The 25,691-nt window shown below is 40.5% G+C and overlaps 1 protein-coding gene across 1 annotated transcript in view; it reads left to right on the forward strand.

Moving 5' to 3' along the window:
• Positions 1 to 25,691, forward strand: part of RalGPS (Ral GEF with PH domain and SH3 binding motif) — a 605,207-nt gene that overhangs the window by 190,306 nt on the left and 389,210 nt on the right. The gene's annotated exons all lie outside the window — the stretch shown is intronic.

The raw sequence follows: 25,691 nt of genomic DNA on the forward strand, positions 1-25,691 counted from the left end.
ATTCATGCATTTTTTGGCCGTTCTGTTTTACTGGAGAGAAGCGTCGCAAGTATACTGTAATATCTGAGAATATTTACATGTAAGAATTTTAAACCTTACCTATATCTACACAGTTTTAAAAGTCCCCTATTTACATTGAGGAGTACAGCGGAGTGGGGCCAAACAGCTGCGATTTCAACATGCTCCGCTCGCTGCAGTGATTCTCTCGTAGACGGTGGCGCCAGTGCTACCTCTAGTGTATCATTTACTAACTCTATGGTCTTCCTACACATTACTCAAATATGGCTAAGCATGAGCATGACTTGCTCACAGATAATTAAATCTCATAATATTATCGACACTACAGCGACACGCCACCGTAAGGGGAAGTGTAGCTTTGATTATAGCGTTGTTACAGCGAGTGTATTCTACTCGTAAATACGGTAGCTACGACGAAGAGAAGATGAAGCAATAGTAATGTGTAACCGAACGTGTTGTAGGGCCATATGGATGTAGCTTGCATTCTGGAGATCGTAGGTTCGAAATACATCATCGGCAGCCCTGAAGATTTTTTTCCGTAGTTCCCTATTTTTACACCAGGCAAATACTAGGGCTGTTATTATGGCCACTGCTCTTCTTCCCCAGTCCTCCTCTTTAAACAATAATCATCACCATCACCAAAACTTGCCTTTTCCTGTCTGGTAGTTGCCAAATACGTATACGACTATATACATAAACCACCTTTTTAGTTTTCACTATTATGTGTGTTTACTTGGCAGTATATAAAGTGAATCTCTCCCGGTTGATGTATGTCACAGCCCTCTGACGATTGGGACAAGTAATTCTGACATGTGTGTAGTCGAAGTGACCTATAATTCCATGGAAATTACCTCATGTATATAATAAAATATATCGGTTTCCAAGAATTGTATTCAAGTTGACAATTACCGGACTGTCCCTTTGTCAGTCTCAAGAAACAAGTATCTTGAAAAGAGAAACCTTATACAGTAGCTCTATCTCCCCGTACATGTCAAATGAATTGCTGCGATTTAGCAGCGGGCGACCTTCAGAGAGGCCATCGGACTAACCTTTCTTCCCGGAATCGTCTTAACATAATAATACAAATTACACGTTTCATGGTACATAACCTCGGTTACGTATCTTTTAGTTAGGTCAGTTCACCCACGATGTCAAGCTAGGGGAAGGGGAGAACCCAGTTAATCTTAAGGTAATGAACAATATTTAGGTAACAGGCCAAGCAGAGCAGAAGGAAGCGTGCACGAGGCAATATGCAATTCATCACAAACACAGCGCGCAGAACACAAAGCAAGGCCCTTTCCTAGAGGTGTTCCGTGGTAGGAGCATTAGAATTAATGTGAAAGGGACATGAAATAAATAATAAAACTCAAGGGAGCAGGTTTTAAGAAAGCAAGACATATATTACAACCGTATCAAGAGAAAGGACTTACGGACATGGTACATAGTAATTGAACTCATTATCTTTGGTATTTCACAGGTACAAGAGTAGTAGAAATTACAAAAGATAAAGTTAAAAATGACTATACGTACAAGTACATTTATAGTAGCACACAGATGACTAGATCCAAATTCTCACAATGATACCAACATCGTAACAAGTACGTGCCACGAAGGTATTTTAGAAAAAGGGGTCCTATTAATTTTTACTCAAAAGGAATGATGCATTCCGTAAGCATTGGGATGCCAAGATGCAATTACGCATTTATTATTGTATTTTATTATATTAATCCCCCGAACTGAATTCATTTAACTTCAAAGAACAAGATTGGCACCATTTTAAACAATTGAATGGAAAGAACACCTTTCAGATTCGCAGACCACGATTAACCATTTAGTACCATTACAATTTCCCATTAGAAAAAGGAGAATAGGAAGTGATAAAGGCAAAGCACGAGAAGAAAGAGAGCAAGGGAAAGGATAAGAAAAAACAATAACACAGGTAAAGGTGTGATAGAACAGGCAGGGACCAGGCTGCGAATACCCAGTTCGAAATAAGGTTCATTTCAACACATGAGTAAAGTTCCAAGTCACTTGTTAGTCTGCCAACCATAACTCCCTCATCACCGTTGTTAACCTTCACAGAAGTGAGGGCTGTGCTCCATATCGCAGTACAGTGGCGGTTCGTGACATTTTACTCTGGGAGGGCTGTGCCGTCATATCCTCCCCCCCCCCTCCAACGGCCCACTTTTCACTGTCCAGCACCACGATAATTGTAGATGAAATATAATAATAATAATAATAATAATAATAATAATAATAATAATCCGATGACACTGACTAAATACTGTATGTATCTTCTTCCGAGGCAGAACGATCACGTAGCGAAAATCAGATAATATCGCGAAGCGGAAAAAAGTAGAAACATAAAGCATCGCAAATCCGGAAGCATTACAATCTACATATCCTTAAAACATCGACAATAAACATATACTTATGTTCACAAAACCACTAAATTCATGACTCGATATACTTTTCAGGTTGAGGTTCAAAAAAAAACATAGGCTAATATATTACAACACATGTAGGGAAGTGAAGTGAAGTGAAGTGTGAAGACATCTAAGCGAACACCACTAACAAGAAACCTCAACAACTGTATCCGAAAAACAATTCTAGTAGATTACGAAATGTCAGTCAATTGTTATTATAAGTATACAGTTCGTACTTTGATGATGATGATGATAATGACGGGATGAAGATACACATGAAAATAATACAAGAAAGTAGGTAACGACCTTAGCTGACTTGCTTGTATACAAAATCCATTCTCCTCTCCTTCTGCTCTGCGAAGTGGTTGATGACACGTTCGTTGAAGTTAGGAACTGCCAACAGCTGTTTCTCGATGGAGCACATAGCAAGCGCATTAAGTCGGTCTTCCTCCATGGTATTCCGAGTGAACGACTTAATCCTTTTCAGCGTAGAGAAGCACCTTTCATTTTCTGACGTTGTCATGGGAATTGTACAAATAATTCGTAATAACTTAATTGACTCGGGAAGAAGTACTTCCAGGTTGTTATCACAAATGCATGTCAGAAGAGTTAGGGCACCTGAAGCGTTAGCAAAATCACTTCTGCCGTATAAAACTGAGAGTTCATGCCTTAGTTCAATTTGGTTAATAGGAAATAATCTAGCAGCAATTTCAAATTCAGTTTGCGGGAACAGTATCCTATACCTCGGAAATAAACTAGGCTGGAAAAGTTTGGCAACAGACAGATGGTCACTGAACAAAAAACGGTCCTCTATCCCGGATAAAATAACATCGCACACCTCTCTCGCTGCAATCTTTCTATTATCTTCCAACCGTGCGCGTTTCTGACTTGAGCCTGCTGGATTTCCATCGGTGGTGTCTGTGCCATTAAGCCAGTGATGGTCGTAATCGAGAGAGTTTCCTGACTCGTTGCACCGATAACTTGAAATCAGATATACTTTTTTGAGCTTTTATACTATCAATTTCGCGGTGCTGAAGCTCGTTGAATAGAAAGTGAGGAGTGGCTTCTGTGTTTAAGGAGTAATATATTAGGTCGATTGATGTAAGGTCCATATTTTTAGTAAGTATATTGGTAAAATATGGATCTCTCATGGATGAAATTATTAGAGAATAGCTCTAGCCAGTAGATTCCTTAGGCCTACAGCTTTTCTCACTGTCGAATAGTCATTATTGTCATCGGCGATCTTCTCGAGACACTCCGATATTTCATTTCAGTACATAAAAACCGTACTTACACATCGTGCCTTGAAGTTCCACCTTGTGGCGGCATTTTTTGGGATGCGCCTTTTTACCACTTCGTCCAAAACAGCAGTTCGTTTCGCAGATTTTGAAAAAAATGATGAAAACCCTTCTAAATTACTAAAAAAGATCCTGACCTGCTTATTCTGAATAGCACATCGCTCAACAATTAAATTTAATTGATGCGCGTAGCAGTGCACAAAATGAGAGTTTTTGTAAACGACCTTGACCCTTGCTTGAACGCCAGTCTGCCTTCCACTCATTACTGAATGGCCGTCGTACGTCTGCGCAATGACTTTGTCCGGAGTTTGGTCCAGCTTAAGTTTTTCCAACTCCTGGAATACTGCAGAGGTAATGCCTTCTGCTGAGTGATTATCAGGCGACACAAAACTAATGAATCTTTCATTTATTTTGCTACCCAGCTCGTACCGTACAACAAAAACGAGTTGAGATAAGGTGGAACAATCGGTGGTTTCATCAACTTGAATTGCCACAAAATTTGTTTGAGAGATTTCTTCCGAAATCATTTGATGACACACGGCATAGATTGAATTCAGAAGCTCGTTCTGTATGGTATTAGATAACCCAACAAATACTCTGTTATTTGCTCTTTCGATATGTTCTTTCAGTGTGCTGTCTAGCTCTGACATTAAATTGACTAAACCTCGAAAAATGCCGGGGTTATCAGACGTGTACAGTATGTCTCATCGTGGCCCCTGAGCGCTAGTTCAAACTTCCCACAGAACTTAATAGCATCAATTAATTTACCAAGAATGTATCGATTCTTTGAAACCTGTTCATTTGATTGTTTAATTTTAAGTCTGTATGCACTGTCTAATTGGCATCGAATATCTACTCTACCAAGCATAGCAAATTCAATACCAGCGTTTATATGTTTCTCGCTCATTTTACGCTTTTTCACTTTTTCACCTAGGTGTTTTATGTCTGATACCCCGACTGATGTCCATGGAGCGTCAACGACATTCATTGCTAAACAAGAGTAACAGAAGAACGCGTTCCTTATCTCACATCCGCACAGCCAATCAGCCTGCTTATAAAGTGACGGACTGAATTTCCTAGTATATGCATTTTTGTTCTTGTAACCCTTCTGTTCTTGTGCAATATTTAAATTCGGTCGAGGAGGCCCTAATTTCTTTAATTCTATCCTATGTTCAGAACTTAAATTTCCGTCACTACTTAAAATACTATTTACAGAATTCATCTTCCTTGTCTTCCTAAATTAAGACTGTAACATTTAGTTTTCAAATGGACAGGTAAGTACTAAACACACGAATGAAGATATTAAAACGACACTTAAAACTGAAGGTAGAATTTACAATGTTATTTAAACTATTATGGTACTGTAGTTTTATCTACTGAACACTTGCACAGCAACACTACACTACAATGGCATTTAAACACACACACATTAGCTGGCTAACAGCTATTGCAATCACGGCTACTCCTGTTTCACTGATCACAAACGACAATGACATTCACGAGAACAAATAAACAATGCACGCCAGAATTCCTTTCGGCTTCCTCAAATCTCAAAGCAATGTGACCAACGTACAAATAGTGCCGTCACCTTATGATTAGATTTTAAATCTTTATTTTAGCTTATTTTTAGAACTGAATTGTTTAAATAGCCAGTCTAATGGAATCCATTGTTTTGTAAACAGTTTTAGAATTAACCTCTAACAACAGTTAACGTAAGACGTGTGAGAAAAGGCCTAGGTACATTGTAAAGTGGTTGGCGACGTTGCTACGGGCTCTGCCGGACAGACCAAGTATTAAATGCTCTAAGCATACACCCCGCCTCCACTCTTCCTTCCCCTGACAAGCCCATATCGTCTTCCAAGGCTCCTCCCGCACCCCTCACCCTTGTCAAACTCTAGGAGCTTACTGAGGGCTCTCCTGCCAGCACCCGACCGCCTAATGTCTAAAGAGAAAACATTGTGCTGGACTAAAGAGAAAACATCGTGCTTGCTGAACGGATATCATGTCTTTGAAAATAAAAAAGCGAAACGTTTACAGCCAAAACAATAAAGATAACATTGTATAACTGAATAACACACTACCATAAGTTACACTTTGCTACATTGTCCATCTCGTTATATAATCAGCTACGGAGTGAAATTATGTTACGTGTTTTAGTAAAGGCGGTGGGGCGGCGCCCAAAAGCCCTTCATGCACGAACCGCCACTGTCGCAGTAAAGTCCAAAAGAGACCAAGGTTCGAAGTTGATAATCGTAACAAAGTCTACCAGGAGCAAGAAAGATGTTAACATGAAAACATGATAAAATATGAGTCTGCTCACCCAGCCAGAAGAAAAAAGTTCCACACAGGTTTTAAAGCCAGCACGGACCAGCCGCGCGAATGGTATAACCTCTCACTGCTTATCACAACATGAAGCACACACCTGATCGCCGATCAAGGCGAAGCGGCGCGTTAATATAGGTCGGAGAGGGCAGGCGTGGAAAGTACTGGAAATAGGTGACGTCAGGGGGGGTGACGCGGAGAGGGGGAGCGAGCACAACAGTCGTAAGGCAGACAAGGCAGCAGATGGACGGAAAACGTAGCAGTTCAATGTCTATAAGAGCGAAGAAATATGCACAAGGTAAGAAAAAACACATATATATCGGGAGCACGTAACACCTCTGATTGTGATTCACTCCTCTCATTTGAGGTTAAACAGTGCTCTCGGCAGTGTTTAAACATGGCCGGTTGAACATCGGTTTTAGACAGTGTCTAAGTGATAAATGACGTCTCTGCAATGCGGCAGCCATACTTAGGCATTGTATAACCGTAGACACCGTCTAAACACCGTTTCTGCAATCGGCCCATTATGTCGAGGAGGATGGTCAACATGGGCAGGTGCTCGACGTGTGGCCTCGCACAGTTGATAACTGTTAAGTTGGAGGAACCGTGCAGCCACATGTTGCACGAGGCACGACCTCTCATGCTGTATGGCCTCTTCAGACTGCCGTAGCGACTTTTTCACCGACGAGTGCCGGACTGAGTGACCTCCTGAGCCCAAGTTGACGGGTTCAATAGCCTCGTAAAAACAACTCATGCAGGACAATATTCCGGCACCTCGGCGTCTCCGGAAACCCTAAATGTGGGACCGTTGCCTACGTAATATACAAGGCCTGGAATAACGGGCAATTTTCTGCCAGAATAGCGGGACGCTTGAGGTTTGCAGTTTTACCGGTAGATGTCAGGGTTATGGGCTGTTCTTCAGCAAGGTCAGTATAGAAAGGTCTGGTCACGCTCCCACAGTTCTTTGTGGTGACGGCCATATTGAGTCTTAAGCATCGTTATGATGTGTGCAAGACCGATGTGATAATGTGAAATATATTTGCATTTTTAAGGGAAATGGGGGGCTGCGCTACACCAAATTTTCAGAACTGGCGGGATTAGAGTGTTTCGCTTTCCAGTGGTAAGCAATGGTGAGCTCATTGGATACGATAAAATATTACAGGCGTGATAAACGGCAACCCACTTATAATTCCGTCTTGTTCGAGGTTAGTAAGTTATTACAATGCAATTATTTTTGAAGAATCATATGTTTATATGAACATTTTTGTATTTGTGGATTCCATTATGTATTTTCTTCTGATATTTTGTTGAATCGCAGTTTGAACAGAAGAGTGTGTAGATGGGCAGAAACACTCAAGTGGAATTCTATCACAAAAAATGTTCCCAGTCCACCCAAGTCTTTAAAATGAAGCTTCCAAACGGAGGTATTTAAAAAAAAGAAACAAAAAAGGTAATAAGAACTCTATAATAATAATAATAATAATAATAATAATAATAATAATATTCATGTTTTCGTTTTCGAGTTAACTACGCATGGGCGGCCGTTTAGGAAAAATTGAAGTAAGGAGTCTGACACAAGTAGGCTAAGTGATAGATTTAAAAAAAAGCCAGGACTCAGTGAAGGACCCCGTAGTCGCCGTTCCGGGCTTCCAAGTTAAGAGACCGTGGGGCCCGTTTTAGTCGCCTCTTACGACAGGCAGGGGATAGCGCGAGTGTTACTCTACCACCACTACCCAAGGGGAGGGGATAAAGATTATTAAAGCCTATATAAACAGGTTCGCAGTTACCTACCGTGTTATGCGACTCCTATATTATTATTATTATTATTATTATTATTATTATTATTATTATTATTATTATTATTATTGTACCGGGAGGTACACTTCAACTCCGCTCATTCAAAAGAAGCGCCTTAATGAACACCATCTATCCAACAAAATGTGAAGCTGCTATTACAAGAAGTTGGGACTTTAATCAGAAGATGTCTCTACTGAAGTATTAAGTAATTGTGTTGTTGTGAAGTTGCTTAAACTGACTGGATTTATTTACTTTGTGTTAGTTTATTTAAAGAAGTCTGGACATTTCTCCATAGATGTCACTACCAAAAACTATGGCCATGCACTCTGGTGCAAGGTAAAAGAAGTTAAATTTTGTGTTCATGGGTTTTTCTAATAAATCAGTTTTCATTTGTTTTTCTTACATATTTCAAAGTTTACATAACTTCTTTCTCATTCCGCCAGTTTCGAATCTGGCCAACGGAAATTTTCTGTAATTATTTTTCAGCCTATCACAGGCTTCTTTTGGTTCTTTGGGTGTAACTTTTGAATTTGCCAATAACATTGAGAGGGGGTGTCCGGATCAGTCCAGAATCCTCTCGAACCTTCCTTTCGTGTATATGAACTGCGGCTGCTCTGGCTACCTTGTCATTTGATCGTCGAAATTCTAAGAGTGTGTGTTAAGACAGGAGGCAGGGCGCCTCATCCTTCGCCAGGCAGTTCATCAGTCCAGGTAATGGCCATCAGTTTTATCTCTTTCTATCTTTCTAGCTGTTTCCGCAAACGTATCCGAGGGGAAGGTCCGAATTTCTGACTATGTAAACAGTTTGATGTAAACCTCTTCCTTTTCATGTAAAATTTCATAAAGTCTTAAGCTGTAAATCGGGGATGGAGAGTGCGTTACCCTCTCGAGTTCCCCTTCAACTTGGTTTGAGGCAACTGCGATTTAGTACTGTTTTTCTTTCCTGTAATGTATTTAACTTTCATTCGAGTCACCTCAGTAGCTTGGGATTAGCCCCTGTATCATCGGGCCGAGAGCCCTGTTAGGATTTTAATACATTATCTAAGAGCGCAAGAGTACGCCTCCATTCAGTTTGTTATCGGGCCATTAACCTGTTCTTTTCCCACAAAGGCCCAGTAGGTTGGGTTTTAGATACCCCTGTGTACTGACTTTTGTTAAGTGTAAATTGCGCCTAGAGAGGCCAGAGATTGTAAGGTTTTGTAATGTTGCCTTAAGCGGGCTGTTAGAAATTTGGTCCATGTTAGAGAGCATATAAGCTCTTTCCTAAATTTCTGTAATATTGAGGAGTGCCCCTGGAAGGCTGTAATTTGTTGAAGCAAAGTGCTCTTGAATTGGGGGATTTCTGCCCTTGCCTATATTATATCTCATTTTCGAAATTGTAAATTTGTAAACTAGGGGCTTGTAGCCCAATAAATTGTTAAAGTTCTGAATCTTGGATCTTCCAATGCTTGAATTGTCATTGTACCTGTAACCTCATTATTGCACTGAGTGAAACATTCGTTAAGTCTGAAATTCTGAAAGAAATATAACCTTTATTTAAAGTTTTAACTCAGTGTCTGATATCGTAGTTAGACCCATTCAACACCCGCACCTTCCTTCACCTCTTTCTGCGCCACGGATATCTCCGGAACAATAATAATTGTTACGGGGATACCCGTGGAGCAGAAAGATGTTAAAGAAAGTGCGGGGCGAATGGGTCTATCTACAATAACAAGATCAATTTAAAACTTGAACTGAAGGTTGTATTTCTTCCAAAACAACAAACTTAATAAACTTAACAACTTTTCACTTAATACATTTTCACTTGTATTACAATAATATCTCAGGTACAATGCCAAATCAGGATGGAACACCCCAAGAATAGGGAATTTAACAAGTTTGGGCTTCAAGCCATCGATTTACAGTTTCTGAGCTACGAGCTCAAGTTTACTAAATTTTACAGTTCAAAATGAGGAATAATTTAGTCAGGGGCAGAAATCCCCTAATTCAAGTGGACTTGCTCCCAAAATTACAATATCTAGCCTTCCAGAGGCACCCTTCACTATTACAAAACTTTGAAAAGAGCTTACAGGCTCTCGGTTTCTTCCAGCCTACTCAAGGCAACATTACATCAACATCCTACAATCTCTGGCCTCTCAAGACGCGATTTACAAATTGAAATAGTTTTTCGCAGGGATATCTAGAACCCAACCTACCGGGCCTTTGCGGAAAAGAACAAGTTAAATAAATGGCCCCAACACAAACTGAATGGATGCGTCCACTGCGCTCCCAGATAATGAAATGTTAAAAACCTACAGGGCTCTCGGCCGATGAAACTGGGGCTAATCCCAAACTACTGAGGTGGCTCGCATGGAAATAACTTGAATACATTACAGGAAGAAAACGGTTACGAAAACGTAGTCACCTCAAACCAAGATGAAGGGGAGCTCGAGAGGGTAACTCACTCTCTATCCCCGATTTACAGTTAAAGACTTTATGAAATTTTACATGAAAAGGAAGAAGTTTACATTAAAACGGTTACATAGTTAAAAATTCGGACCTTCCCCTCGGATAAGTATGCGGAAACAGCAAGAAAGATTGAATTTAAGTGGCCATTACCTGGTAGATGTTCTGCCGGCCGAAGAAAGAGGCGCCCCGCCTCCAGCCTTAACACACATACTCAGAAAGACGACGTTCAATAGGCCAGGAAACTCGAAAAGCCGCAGTTTATATACCGTAAGGGAAGGTTCGAGAGAATTCAGGACTAATCCGGACACACCCTCTCAGTTTTTATTGGCTACTTCAAAGTGAACAAGAATTGCGGGATTGGTTGCAAATTAATTACAAAAATTCATGATTGGCCAGATTCAAAACTGGTGGAAAGAAAAAGAAGTGTTGCCAACCCAAAAATAAATGAACATAGATTCAGTTATGAAAATCTAGAAATACGAAACTTCTTTAAGTTATAAGTTGTTCCACCTTGCACCAAAGTGCATGACAATAGGTTTGTTTTTTGTAGTGTATAGCAAAACAAAACAAAGAGAAATTCAATCAGTTTAGGAGACTTCACCATAACACAGTTACTTAATTTTTCAGTAGTGAGATCTGATTAAAGTCTCAACTTTATGTAGTAGCAATTTCACATTTTGGTCGGTAGGGGAGTTCATTAAGGCGCTTATTTTGAATGTGCGGAGTGGAGGTGTACCTCCCGGTACAATAATAATAATAATTTCGTGTGGCTATTTCTAGGCGGGTGCAGCCCTTGTGAGGCAGACCCTCCGATGAGGATGGGTGGCATCTGCCATGTGTAGGTAACTGCGTGTTATTGTGGTGGAGGATAGTGTTATGTGTGGTGTGAGTTTCAGGGATTTTGGAGGCAGCCCAAACACCCAGCCCCCGAGCCATTGGAATTAACCAACGAAGGTTAAATTCTCCGACCCGCCTGGGAATCCAAGCCGGGACCCTCTGAACCGAAGGCCAGTACGCTGACCATTCAGGCAACGAGTCGGACTACTACTCCTAAAATAGTGAGACTGATTCGAATGATAGGTGTAGCCCAGTATTTACATAATGCCTAATTATTATTATTATTGTTATTATTATTATTATTATTATTCCTCCTTTACAATCTGCTTTAGGTCGCACCGACCGCCTTGTGGTGACGATGGGGTAGGAATGGGAAGGAAACGGCCGTGGCCTCGTAGTTAAGGAACAACTCCAGCATATACTTGGCGTGAACAATGGGGAAACCACGGAAAACCATCTTCAGTGCTCCCATCAGTGGGGTTTGAACCCACTATCTCCCGAATGCAAGTTGATAACTACGTGATCCAAACCGCACAGTCACTTGCTCGGTGTTATTATTATTATTATTATTATTATTATTATTATTATTATTATTATTGCCTTGGCCCTTTTTTTTACCAAAAACCAACTGAGAATTGTAGCCCTACAAATAAATATCGCCAGTTTTCAAATGATGTTGACATAAACATAATACAGATGTCGGCTTTCTACCATTTTGTGGGGACGGTAGAATACATCCACGGTAAACCCTGCCTGTCATGAGGCGACTAAAGGGGACCCCAAAGATTCTTAACTTGGGAGTGTGAGTTGGCGATTACTTGTGCCAGACTCCTCACTTTTTCTATGTTATCCGACGTCCCTTGGTCAACTCTTGTTTTGTTTTTTTGATGGGTTTTTTTTCGGCCCGGACGGTATTAGAGCATTCGGAGTCTTTCATTTTCACGAATTTCGTGGCCTTTGTCTTTCTTTGGCCGGTGCCTTCATTTCTCGAAGTGGTTGATCCCTTCAAATGTTCCCCTCTGATTAATGTTAATAGTGGGGGGTTGCCCAGTTGTACTTCCTCCTAAAGCAGTAATCACCAGCACTACTTTGTGCTACTTAGCTGCATGGGTTATCCATAAACTAGTTAGAATTGCCAAAAACATCACTCTAGTAATATATGAGAAGAGTATTTTTGCCTCAGAACCCAAAGAAGTTACCACATGAATGCATAACGACAGTTAGAAACAACATTTAATGCACTCAAGTCAAGAGGCATTCATTGTAGCCTATATCAACATGCTGAAGGTAATTTACTACAGTGTTTTAGGTAATCATAATATAACCGAGGTACCGTACAGATTTCTGTGTTTCTGTGAATGAGGTTACGTATTTTGACAGATGGCATTGATTTGAAACACTGTAAGACCAAGTTGTATAGAAGTGAAATAATATACATGAGCACTTTTGTTGATTCTTGTTTCTCAAAAAATGAAAGGTTCTATTAATTATTTTCCTACTCCAATAGCTGTGAATGTATTCATGTCATTTACAAGTCATATAGTGTTATATACACATGAATAATAGATGCCCGATTAAATTCTACATGCCACGAACCTACGACGCCTGCGTAGCAGGGGGAGAAGTGATACTCCCACGTGGCGCGCCCCAGGTGGCGGATAGGGGGGTCCTAACCGGCTTGCCGGCGGACTTGAGGGAAATAAAATACCTGCGGGTGGGGGACGCACATGTAGAATACACCCGCGGTATCCCCTGCCTGTCGTAAGAGGCGACTACAAGGGGCGACCAAGGGATGATTGAACTAGAACCATGAAACTACTCTCGATTCGTACCATCATGCGGGGAACACCATGGGTTGCCTGTACTTGCGAGTAGTACCCCTGAATTGGTACGAAATAGGTTTGTGATTAGTAGCAGTAAAGAGGCTGACCTGGGGGTTTCCAGTACCCGTGCGTCGTACCCATGTCAGCAACACCGCGGGTCTGGGCGTAACCTGTGAGTTGTACCGCTATATGAGCGGCAACGTGGGTCTGCGTTGCCTGTGATTAGTACCCACTACGTAAGGAACACCACGGGAATACCGGCGCCCGTGATTAGTACACCTAGGTGGGGAAACTTATCGGTTTGCGTTGGCTCTGAGTGGCGCAATTGTGTGAGAAACACCATAGGTCTGCGTTCCCTGTACGAAGTGCACTCCTTGTGAGTAGTACCATCTTCTGTGGAACACCGTGAGTCTTCGCTACTTTTGATTAGTACCCCAACATGACAAATGCCATGGTTCTACTTTACTCGCGAAATGTACCATTCTATGGGGCCTTAGACGTGGATTTTGCACCCCTTTAGACATCGAGCATCATTGTGCTTTATAAGTGGTCCCTTGGTCAGTAATAATATTATTTACGATCTTTTTTTAAATCTGATCCACTGGTTTTTGTATTTTTTTTGTTGAGTTCGTGTTTATCCATTCATTCTTCATGACATTTTTTATTTTATTTTGGTCAGTGGATGAATTTGAAATTTTTGTTATTTCATTTCGTACCGTTAGGGGCCAATGACCTCGATGTTAGGCCCCTTTAAACAACAAGCATCATCATCATCAAATTCTACATGATAAATAGTTGTTCGTTTCTATTTCAATGTTTGGTACCTAAATCCACAGAACACCAGTATCCTAAGTCCTCTAAATTCGAATACACTTGCCTTTGGTTACGCTTACTTGAAGACTCAACGTGGCGGCTCCATAAGTAACATTCGTGTCTTGACCTCCCTAGACTGACCTTGGTTAACAATGTATTAGAGCCGTAACGTATAAGATTCGCGCTACATGTGTGATTTGTTTGCAGTTTATTAATGGTCCATTAATTACAACTTTAACAATGTTTCATCTTATTCCGTCTATAAGTTAGTTTCGATCAGCGTGGTTATTTTGTAGTTTATTCGTATAATTTACAATGACTGAGCAGAGTGCCCTTCGACTCAACAGCGGCTAGTTTTACTATAGACTTGGAACTCTGCATTCTGGAGGCAGAGGGTCTGGTTCCAACCGTTGGCTGTCCTGAGGATGGTTTTCCGTGATTTTCCATTCTGCTGTACTAGGCAGATACCGGGACGTACCTTTCATTGGCCACGGACGCCAACCACTCAACTTCTCCGCATCTCAAATCACCGCTTCAAATCTACTTGGCCTGGAAAAGTGCGTAACCTTCTAGGAGGCCTGCCTTACTCCATCAGGCTGCAGAATAAAAACGTTTAATAGTAGTAATAATAATTTATAGGTTTTTTCTTCGTCTACTTCAGTACCAAAACACCAAGCCAAGCCTACCGTTAGTTTCTTTATGGCAGCGACGAATAAGGTGTCGTTACTGTCAATACTGTGATAATTCATGTAGAACCAAGTCATGTAATGTTCATTTTGTGCACAGAGAATGTGAGTCAAGTTTTGAAACTGCTTTGTTCCAAGATGTACTCTAAACAGTGCGAAGAAAGAAGAAATTGTGACGATCCAACCTTATTAGAGAACCGTTTCGAGGTAAAGCAAAAAAGTAGGTTTTTATGGTTACCAGAAAAACCGCCTACAGTGTATAGCAAACATTTCGTTGAATTTGATGTTTGTGTTAGCTCCACAAAGAAGAGGTTTATTCCAGATAAAATGCCATCCGTATTTGGTGATTACCCCACTTATAAACAAATATGTGCCGAAAGCAGGATTGATCCTACCCCAGATTAGATTCTTCTAAATCAAAAAGAATTCAATGAATGACAGCTTCACCTACGGAGAAACTCTTCAACCTCCTGTTACAAAAGTAGCAATTCCAGTACGTCCACTCCAGCCCCAAAAGCATCCCGAAGAGCTAAATACAATAGAAACAGAAGGCAATCTACCTTGTTGAGAAAGTCAATTTATAGATATAAGTTTGGACAGAAACTGAAAGAATTAAAATCAGAGAAGAAGACGAAAACAACAAACGTACACAAGAAAGTAAATGAAATTGTACACTGACTTAGCAAATGTCATGGGAAAGTCACCTAATAGCGTGTGGGGCCTCCTTTGGCCCTGCGAACTGCAGTGAGACGCCGTGGAAGTGAGTCGACAAGTCCCTGGTAATCCTCTGAACGCAGCTGACACCAAATCGTTTGCAGAGCGGCCGCCAATGCTGGTCTGTTCGTGGGAAGGATCCATGGCACGGAGCCTGCGTTCCAGGACATCCCAGATATGCTCGATAGGGTTCATATCGGGGCTCCTGGGTGGTCATGGCAGTCGTGGCACCTCCGCTGCATGTTCCTGGAACCATTCCCGGGCGACGTGGGAGCGATGTGGCGGCGCGTTATCATCTTGAAACACCGCAGAACCGTCTGGGCGCTGGAAGGCCAAAAATGGGTGGAGATGGCCTCCGAGCAGTTCAACATACCGCGTACCATTCAAAGTCTCTTCCAGAACAACTAGGGGGTCCATTCCATACCAGGAAAATGCACCCCAGGCCATAACAGAGACACCAGTGCCCTGGACCACACCTTCGAAGCAGGCGGGATCCATCGCTGCATGTGGTCTGCGCCACACACGGTGCCTCCCATCGGCATAGTGCAGTTGAATCGTGATTCGTCCGACCATATCACGTTATGCCATTGTTCCAGTGTCCATCCCTGGTGACTGGCGACAAATGCGCGTCGTTGTGCCCGATGACGTTGGGTTAACAGTAGCACCCATGTGCGGCGCCGGCTCCCATACCCCATAGAACCCATGTTCCTACGGATTGTCCACTGGGAGACGTATCTAGCACGGCCTGTGTTGAATTGAGCCGTGATTTGTTGCACGGTTTTCCGTCTGTCACTATAGACAATCCGTCTCAGATGTCGCCGGTCACGGTCATCGAGGGTGGCTGGACGGCCGGTCATTCGTCTGTTGTGGACGGTGACACCCGCATTCAACCATTCACGATACACCCTGGACACGGTTGATCGTGTGAAGCCGAATTCCCGCACCACTTCCGAAATCGCACTTCCCATCCATCGGGCACCGATCACCATACCCCGTTCGAACGGTGTCAGCTCACGACGGCGTTCCATGTTACACCTGCCACATGCACAGCCACTCCTCACAAGGTCTCCTATACAACTGCCGCAGGCACAGGGGGCGTGTGGTGCGCAGACACACCTGCGCATCAGTGTTTCGCTATCTCATGACATTTGCTCAGTCAGTGTAAAAAGAATGCCAGTAATGGTGATTCAAATTAACTATTAGTTGTAGAGCAGCTAGACTCGTACGGAAAGAAAAACATTAAAAGTTGGTGAGACTAATTCGATCTGCTTTATGGCATAGAAAAGCATGTAATGGCTACAATTTAATTAGATCAATGGTTTGCCTAAAACTTCTGCACAGGAATACATTAAAAAATACATTGGCTACACTAATGGAGAGACAGGAACATCTTGCATATTTAAACGATTCTTCAAAACATTATAGACTGACAGGTACGGAGTAAGTATTGTGTGATTTAAACTGATTAATTTTTTTTGTAAATTTGCCCGTCCTTATATCATTTTTATGACTTTATCAGATGAAAATCAACGGATCTGAAGAACATTGTATAGGTCAGCCCATAAAGATGACATCTAGCGGCGAATTCTGAAACTCCCCGCGACCCCATCAGCTGGTCAGCATTTCCAAGCCTTGGATATCACGTAGGCAACGGTGGGACATAAAAACCGATAACATTTTAAAAAATTTGAGTAACACTACAGAAAAAGAATGGCGGAAGGAAGTTGGAGTAGTACTGTACCACAAACCCGGCCGGAGGTGGATAAGAACAACACGAGTGACAGAAGAAAATGTTCTCTGATTTCCTTTAACAGTGTCACTGAGTCATGAAGATGACTTAAGTTCATTTTGTATATTTTCATTTTATTATTCTCATTTTGTATTTGTTTTGTTAGCCTGTATTATGATTTAGCCTACGGTATATCGATTTAAAACGAATGTACAATTTTATACTTAGGCATTTTTATTTCACTTCCTCCATGTAATTGAAATTTTAATTTGACAATAAAAGATTTTCAGAATTACTTCATTTCTCCAAAATACTATAAAACAGAAAATTACAAACACATAAACTTTACGAAATGCTACAAATTACCACAGCTGCTGATAACTCACTATTTCCTTAAGATCACCAACTGACAGATGTTTGAAGTAGGAATTCGAAATCAGCATGCAATGATGCTTTTTGGGGGGGGGGGGGCGGCAATGTTCATAACCTAAATTGTGAACAAATAATCACATTCGCCGCGCTTTCTTCAAGGAAATAAACGTAGTTCAGTGGTCTTCTGCAATATTTATGATTATTGTAACAAACTGCTAACAGACGCCTGAATTCCGGAAAGTCGCATTCAGTTAAATGAACCTCAAGCGAGATCGAAGGCGCTCTCTTGAAAACAACAACATTAATAATAATAATAATAATAATAATAATAATAATAATAATAATGTTATTGGCTTTACCTCCCACTAACTAACTTTTACGGTTTTCGGAGACGCCGAGGTGCCGGAATTTAGTCCCGCAGGAGTTCTTGTACGTGCCCAGTAAATCTACCGACACGAGACTGACATATTTGAGCACCTTCAAATACCATCGAACCTGCCAAGTTGGGGCCAGATGGCCAGCGCCTCAAACGTCTGAGCCACTCAGCCTGGCTATCTTGAAAACAGGTGGTCAAGAACTAGCCGTCTGTCTCTCTTAAATCGTCCGACGCAAAGTCACTACCACAACGACTAGAATCTCTGTTTACCACAGGAAGTGAACTAATGTTCCAGTAGCGTGCTGAGACACCACAAACCGTAGAACTTTAAAAAAAAAAAAAAGCCCTGACGAGATCCAGCAGGAACCAACGGAAACGGGTAAATGATTCCTCCAAGTAGGTGTACAGCTGTTCGTAAAGAGATCTTAACAAACAAGAGTTCCACATGATTGAAGAGTACGTCACTAGTCTCTCCATACAAAGTCTGACGTGAACTGCACAATCTGTGACGTCAAGAACAGATGGCTTGGCTATTCCCAGAAGCAGTGCCTGCTTCTCGAATAGATTGCAGAGAGTTCAACTATCTCGCTACTAATGGCATTCTACGTCCTCATACAGTGTATGGCGAATTGAGCCATAAGTGCCGGACAGGACATCTTTCCTGTAACCTGCGCAACATAGTGAAAAGTGGGTCATGTTGGGATCGCTGTGTTTAAAACAAAATATCCAAGGAACTGTGCAGTCATATCAAAATAAAATACACGAAAGAAAAAAGTTACTTTCCTGTTTTGAATGTATTGCAAGAAATCAGCTTCATTTCCCGTATCAAATATTTTTTTACATTAAATCAATGAAAGTAAACTTCCACCTGTTTGATACTATATATTTGCTTTAAGCTGCCAGGTGCAGCTTGTATAGGGGAGGAACTCTGAACAGAGAAGGGACTTTTCTGTACTCTGTGGAAGACCGGACTGGATGGGGAGGTCCTTAACCCCGACACGGCGCGTCCCAATGACTGATAGGGGCTCTCGTGAGTGTGTGGTGCTCGCACCCGCGGATCAACTGAGGACATGATATAGTGGTAGCAGCTATACCATTAATGCTGTTAAGAAGATCGATACCTCGGCCTTGTGTCAGGATATAGCTGCCTCGCGTCCTGGCATCATTGGATGTTCGGATATGACGTGGTTACTACGCATTTAGGGAGGCAACGGGAAACCACCTCAATTAATTTTCCTTAGTAATCACTATGGCTATGCTTGCAGCTAAATTAGTACCCGGAGTAAGCTCCTCAATCGGATCTCCGGGAGGGGCAGATACAAGCACAACAGTAGAAAGATTGAAATATCAAAATGGAGTCAAAGATTGGAACTTGGAATGTGAAGACGATGAGCCAGGCGGGAAAGATCCTCAGTGTAATAGAGGAGATGACAAGAATGAAAATATATATTCTAGGAGTAAGCGAAATGCGATGGCCAAGATCTGGAACCATCAGCATAGACGAGCAACGAATCTCCTACTCGGGTACAGACAATGGTATGCATGAATATGGGGTAAGAATCACACTGAACAAAAGAATAGCCAAGTGTGTTGACAACGTTATCTTAGTCTCATCGCGTGTTATGTTAGTTCAAATCAAAGCAAGGCCAGTTGACTTAAATATTATTCAAGTGTACGCTTCTACTGCAGACAAATCGGACGAGGAAGTCGAAAATTTCTATAACAGCATAAACCATATCCTGAATAAGCTAAAAAGAGAAGACCTCAACATAGTCGTGGGCGACTTAAGTGCAAAATTGGGGCAGGAAGAACATCAGACGCCGTCGGACCCTTCGGTCTAGGAGACAGGAACGCTCGAGGAGATGACTTGAACTATTTGAAGAAACAAATCAGCTAGTGGTGATGAATACGTGGTTTAAACTACCACCACGCAAGTTATACACATAGAAATCGCCCATGGACAAACCAGGACACATTGTGAGAAACCAGATTGATTTCATGATGGTGAACAAGAGATACAGAAATGGTTGTACATCTGTTAGAACATATCCAGGAGCAGATATACAATCAGACCCTGTCGAAGTTGGTTGGAAGTTTTAAGATCGGAATTAAATATGTTGTCCCCAAAACAGCACGGAAATACGACTTGAGAGAATTGAAAGCTGCTTCCGTATAGCAGACAGTCAAGACAGTTCTAAACAAATAATTGACTGACAACGGTGACGATGTTAATGAAAAACTCACACACCTACAAGAAGTGATAAAAGGAGTAAAAGAAGAGCATCTGAGACTGGACCTTAGAAAGAGGAAAACATGGATGACAAATGATATTCTTGACCTAATGGAAGAACGAAGGAAGAGAAGAGGTAATTTGATGGAATGCAGAGCGATTCAAAACATAATCAGAAGGAAAATCAGAGAAGCCAAAAAGAAAAAAAAAACTGAATTGTGTGCAGAAATAGGGTTTTATCAGAGTAAACATGATGATTTTAATGTGCTCCGGAAGGTCAGAGAGGCAACAAAAGAAACACCGCAAATCAAACTGTGCGAAGCTAGTAGATATTAGTCGTAACCTCATAATCGACAAGGAAGAAAAAAAATGGGAGAAATATCTGGAACAGTTAATCCAAGATGACATGAAGAGACAGGAACCAGAGATATCAGATACAACGGGACCAGATATCCTAGTAAGTGAAGTGAAGTGAAGTGGAAGCGGGTATACAACAAATGAAGGAAGGGAAAGCAGATGGGATGAATTTCTCAAACTGCTCAGTGAAGAAAAAATAAAAATGATCACAAAAATATTCAACGACATTTACTCATCGGGTAAAATCCCTCCAGAATGCCTCATTGATTATCAAAAGGCGTTTGATCGTGTGAATCATGAACACATGATAGACGTGCTCAAGAAAACAGGAATTGATAGGAAAAATCTAAGAATAATAGCAAATGTATACTGGAACCAATCTGCAGTCATGGAAATATATCAAGACCAATCTGAGCAAGTGAGAATACGCCAAGGGGTCAGGCAAGGATGTATAATATCACCGATACTCTTTAACCTTTATTCTGAACACGTATTCAAATAAACCCTATTTGATGTGGAAGAAGGAATTACAGTGAATGGTGCCAAACTCAACAATTTGCGCTACGCAGATGACACAATTGTCTTTGCAGATACGATGGAAGGACTACAGAAGTTGATGAACAAAAATTTCTGAAACAAGCAAGAGATATGGTCTAGACATCAACACTAATTTTAAAAAATTATGATCATCAGTAAAAAGAACATCCGAGGCGTGAATCTGTTCCTCAGTGGAGCAAGAGAGTTTCACAGTATCCGTACCTGGGTACCATAATTAACGAAGCATGGGACAATTCGCAAGAGATAAAGTGTCGCATTGGCAAAGCAAGGAGTGTTTTCAACTCAATGAGCTCAACCTTCAAGAATCACGACCTTACCCTGGATACCAAAATGCGGCTCCTTAGGTGCTATGTGTTTTCAGTTCTCTTCTATGGTGTGGAAACGTGGGCCCTTACAAAAACCACCACTGCTAGACTGGAAGCATTTGAACTCTGGCTATGCAGAAGAATTTTGAGAATATCATGGACTCAGAAAGTTACAAACGTTGAAGTTCCACGCCGAGCTAACAAGAGACCAGAGCTGATCAACACCATCAAGTGCCGTGAACTACAATATTTTGGACACATCATGAGGAATCAGAAAATATATGAGCTGCTACAACTTATCCTCATTCATTCATATCGTAAAGGCAAGTCTTGTCGCTGCAACCACATGTCTCCCTCCTCTGCTGAGCGTTTCAGGTCAACATATTTTTTTCAAATTCAGCCTGTCCATCACGGAATCCATATACATCTTCCTCGGCCTTCCTCTTCCCTTCTTATTCAGAACTTTTCCTTCCAACAGAGTCGTGAGGAATGTGTTATGTCCAAGTGTGGGGCAAAGGAATTTGATTTTCCTCTTTTCTATAGTGTTATCAAACAACTTATCCTGGAAGGAAAAATAGAAGGAAAAAATATCCTGGGCAAAGAGTAATTTCCTGGCTCGACAATCTTAAAACCTGGTTCAACAAAACATCTGCAGAACTGTTCCGAATTGCAATGGATAAAGTCAGAATAGCCATATTGATGATAGGCACGCTAAGAAGAAGAAGAAGCAAATTCATTATTATTATTATTATTATTATTATTATTATTATTATTATTATGATTTACCGAGCTCGATAGCTGCAGTCGCTTAAGTGCGACCAGTATCCAGTATTCGGGTTCGAACCCCACTGTTGGCAGCCTTGAAGATGGTTTTACGTGGTTTCCCATTTTCACACCAAACAAATGCTAGAGCTGTACCTTAATTAAGGCCACGGATGCTTCCTTCCCACTCCTAGCCCTTTCGTGTCCCATTGTCGCCATAAGACCTATCTGTGTCGGTGGGACGTAAAGCAGCTTGTAAAAAAAAAGTTATTATTCATTATTATTTTTAATAACGGTTTCAGTATCTATATGTTAGTCTATATTGTACCCGCTCAAAGCCTGAGTCCCAACCAGCATTTATCTCAGGGAGTGTTACGGTCCGAATCCATCGCAACTAATACTCAATTAAAAAAAATATTTTGAGATATAAGATCTCAAACTAAATGTAAGGGCGCCATCCAATCAGTACTACAGGGTTGAACGGGACACACTAATCTTTATCTTTAAGGCTCATCATAAAACACACAAATTATATATATTCAGATCAAAGGGAAATTATGAAGGCTCCGTCCTAGGAATGGGGATGGATATTTAAACGGTCACCAAGGGTTTACTATTCTACAAGAACAAGAACCTGAAACTGTTTCCTTGCAAATGCTAAAGGAGCATTTTATTTAAGTAAACAAAATAATTTTTACACACAACAAAATCTGTTGACCCTTGATTTGCCGGTAATTTGGCAAATTATTCCTGAAAAATGATTACATAATATTTGTCACTTTTGACCACCCTTCCATTTGGGTGGTGGAACCGTTGATATCTGAAGGTATCAGATTTACCTTCGTTAACACCATGACCATATTTGATCATGGACCAATTACCTGTTGGCTAAGTAGGCGCGATCACATGGACCATGTTATCGCTTCCACTTTGATTGAGATGAGACTAACCCGGGAAACTACAAACTCTCCCCGGGTTCCTAACCGAGATATGCTAATCGTTAGTTGAAGGAATACGACAAAGGGACTCTAACCTAATGGTCCAGATGTAGGGATTTGCCTTCATTGTACACATATCAACTTAACTTATTATTTACAACCAATTGACATTGTTACGTTAATTCGCCAGCTGACTTCCCTAGTATCATCCATCATCAGCATCCGACATAATAAGAAAAATAAATAAAATAAAAAATAATGTATTAAATATTATTATTATTATTATTATTATTATTATTATTATTATTATTATTATTAGTATTATTATTATTATTTGTGGAGATCATGATTATCGTAACCCGTAATCATCCTCGGAATAATATTTCAATTTTTCGCGATTTTTATTTTCATCTGAAATAAATAAAAGTAGCTTCTTTGATTATTCTTCTTCTCCTTCTTCAAATATTCTCATTATTATTATTATTATTATTATTATTATTATTATTATTATTATTATTATTAGTTAAAAATCTCAATTTTTTCATTTCAACTCCCAACATCATCATTATGTCCAAAATAAAAAAAAGTAAATTCTTCTTTTTAAAAAGTAGTTTTTTATATTTATTATTATTATTAATTTTAAAAAATTTAATTTCGCCTGTTACACGGTAGTCCACTCTTAATATGTTTAACCCATAACCCCTTTTACAATTCCGATTTATTTTGGCACTAATCAATCCAGATATGATTTACTTGGAATATTATTATTATTAATAGTATTATTATTATTTCGAGAATCTTTATTTTTATTCCCCATCTTTATAATTTAGTCACATACGTTCTCTCCCAAACAGAAATCACCAAGATCCGAATTCACATCGGTCGGGACATAATAGTGTTCTAACCCGCAACCTTATTTTCGTACTGTCGTCAATTCATGGAGACCATATGCTCCTAAGACAATTCTCAAATCCCATAACACCTCGCAGTTGGGCAAATACCTCCAATCTCTGCAAGTGTTAAATTATTCCTTCCTTTCCCATTTTGAAGTCCATTTATCCATTGGAACTCTTCAAAACATTTTCACAAATTAACCCTCGGTGTGTGGACTCTATTCTGCCACTCAATACACCGGTATATAAATACAACCTCTATGTGGGCCTTAAGATCCATCTATTTCTTCATCAACATCAGTACAATTCACTTTCATTTCGGGCCGGATTTCTGTCCCACAAACTCCAAATCTCAACTTTTGGCTCAAATCCCTCTGGATCTCAAACATAGCGTGACCATATTATAAAAGTGCCTATCTCTTTTGTACCAAATTATTTTATGATTATTATGGAGTCCAAAAACGTTAAATCAACAATTAGTGTTAAAACCGGATTCACTGCACAAATTATAATTATTCACGGCACATGTGATCTCCACATTTAAATTACTTTAATTTGCAATCATTCTATCCAACTAGGCCCGTGCCTTTATTCTCAAAGATTATTATTAAACACGCCTTTACACATTACCAAATTTTAATGTACTACTTCGACACTTGTACAGATTATTATTATTTTGTCCACTGGCGAACTTCGCGATATTTACAAACAAATCAGTGGACTTCATTCCGTCCCACAACAATTTAAATCACTTGGCAATCCTCCCTCTGGATTATCTTAACAACATGCCTTAATATCTATAAAAGTTCCGATAACGGAAAAACACTTTGGAAGCACTTCTAAATGAATATTAACATTATCTTTACGTGAAACGTGCTCCATATCATATCAAACAACTCAAGCACTTGAATGAACAACTCAACCCTACTATACTCTATTTAATAATCAAAATTAAGATGAGTGCTCGATCTAATCATGTATAAATTAATTTGTCCCTTTGTCTATCTATCTTTGAATTTATACGAGCCGGAAACTGCTCGTTTCACAATCAAGTTACCATGATAAAATAATATGATTTCCTACCCCTAACGATAGCAATCTACAAATATGTTAAAAGGTTACTCAACTCTGCCATTGTAGTCTGCTAAAACCGGACGAGAAGCCATAGCCCCTCCGGTTTTTAGCAATGCATTCCACTGGTATTCATGCCAGCTTGAAGAATTAATCCTTGACCCTTTTCAACTTTACACATTTTGAATAAAAACAAATATTAACTGTTGCACTTTGGAATAATTTCCACCCTAAATTCTATTCACAAATTTTACACTCTCGGCCTTGTATCTAGCCCACTTAATGTAGATATACATTCTTCATTCCTTTCCCGGACACTAGGAACATGGGATACCTCGGGATTCCCTTTACAACGGCCCGTGCGCGCACTTGAATTTCCCGTCTCACGTTCGTGTAGCTGACCAGGTATCAGTTTAGAATCGACTGTTTATTAGGTGCCATAAACACTCGTGACCGTTCTCATGTAACGCACTTCCTAATCTGTTGGTAGAATCTCACACTCCGTAAGTTATGCTTTACTGAGTCCTGTCTATTTGAAACACTTCATACTAGTATACTGCTCAAGACTGTAATATGAGCTACATCACGTCATGAATCACTGTACTATGTAACAATATAATACTTCGAACCCTACTCCACGAGTAAGTACACACTCGCACCCCTGGCGTAATCACGGCTCGAACGCTTTGTCAAAAGTAGTTACGCACCACTGGCGTGGTGACCGCCCGAACACTTTGTCAGAAGTAGTTGCGCACCCCGGGCGTGCTATCAGCTCGAACACACTGTCAAAAAGTAGTTGTCAGTCCTTGTCCACGACCTCATATTTATACTTGTATATACCGGAGTTCATCTTGAGACGCGCAGTCCCGATATCTTCATACGACACCTTGCGGTTTGGCCCGTGGCTTTAATATATGA

This window comes from Anabrus simplex, chromosome 1 (assembly GCF_040414725.1).
Source record: "Anabrus simplex isolate iqAnaSimp1 chromosome 1, ASM4041472v1, whole genome shotgun sequence".
Taxonomy (NCBI): domain Eukaryota; kingdom Metazoa; phylum Arthropoda; class Insecta; order Orthoptera; family Tettigoniidae; genus Anabrus; species Anabrus simplex.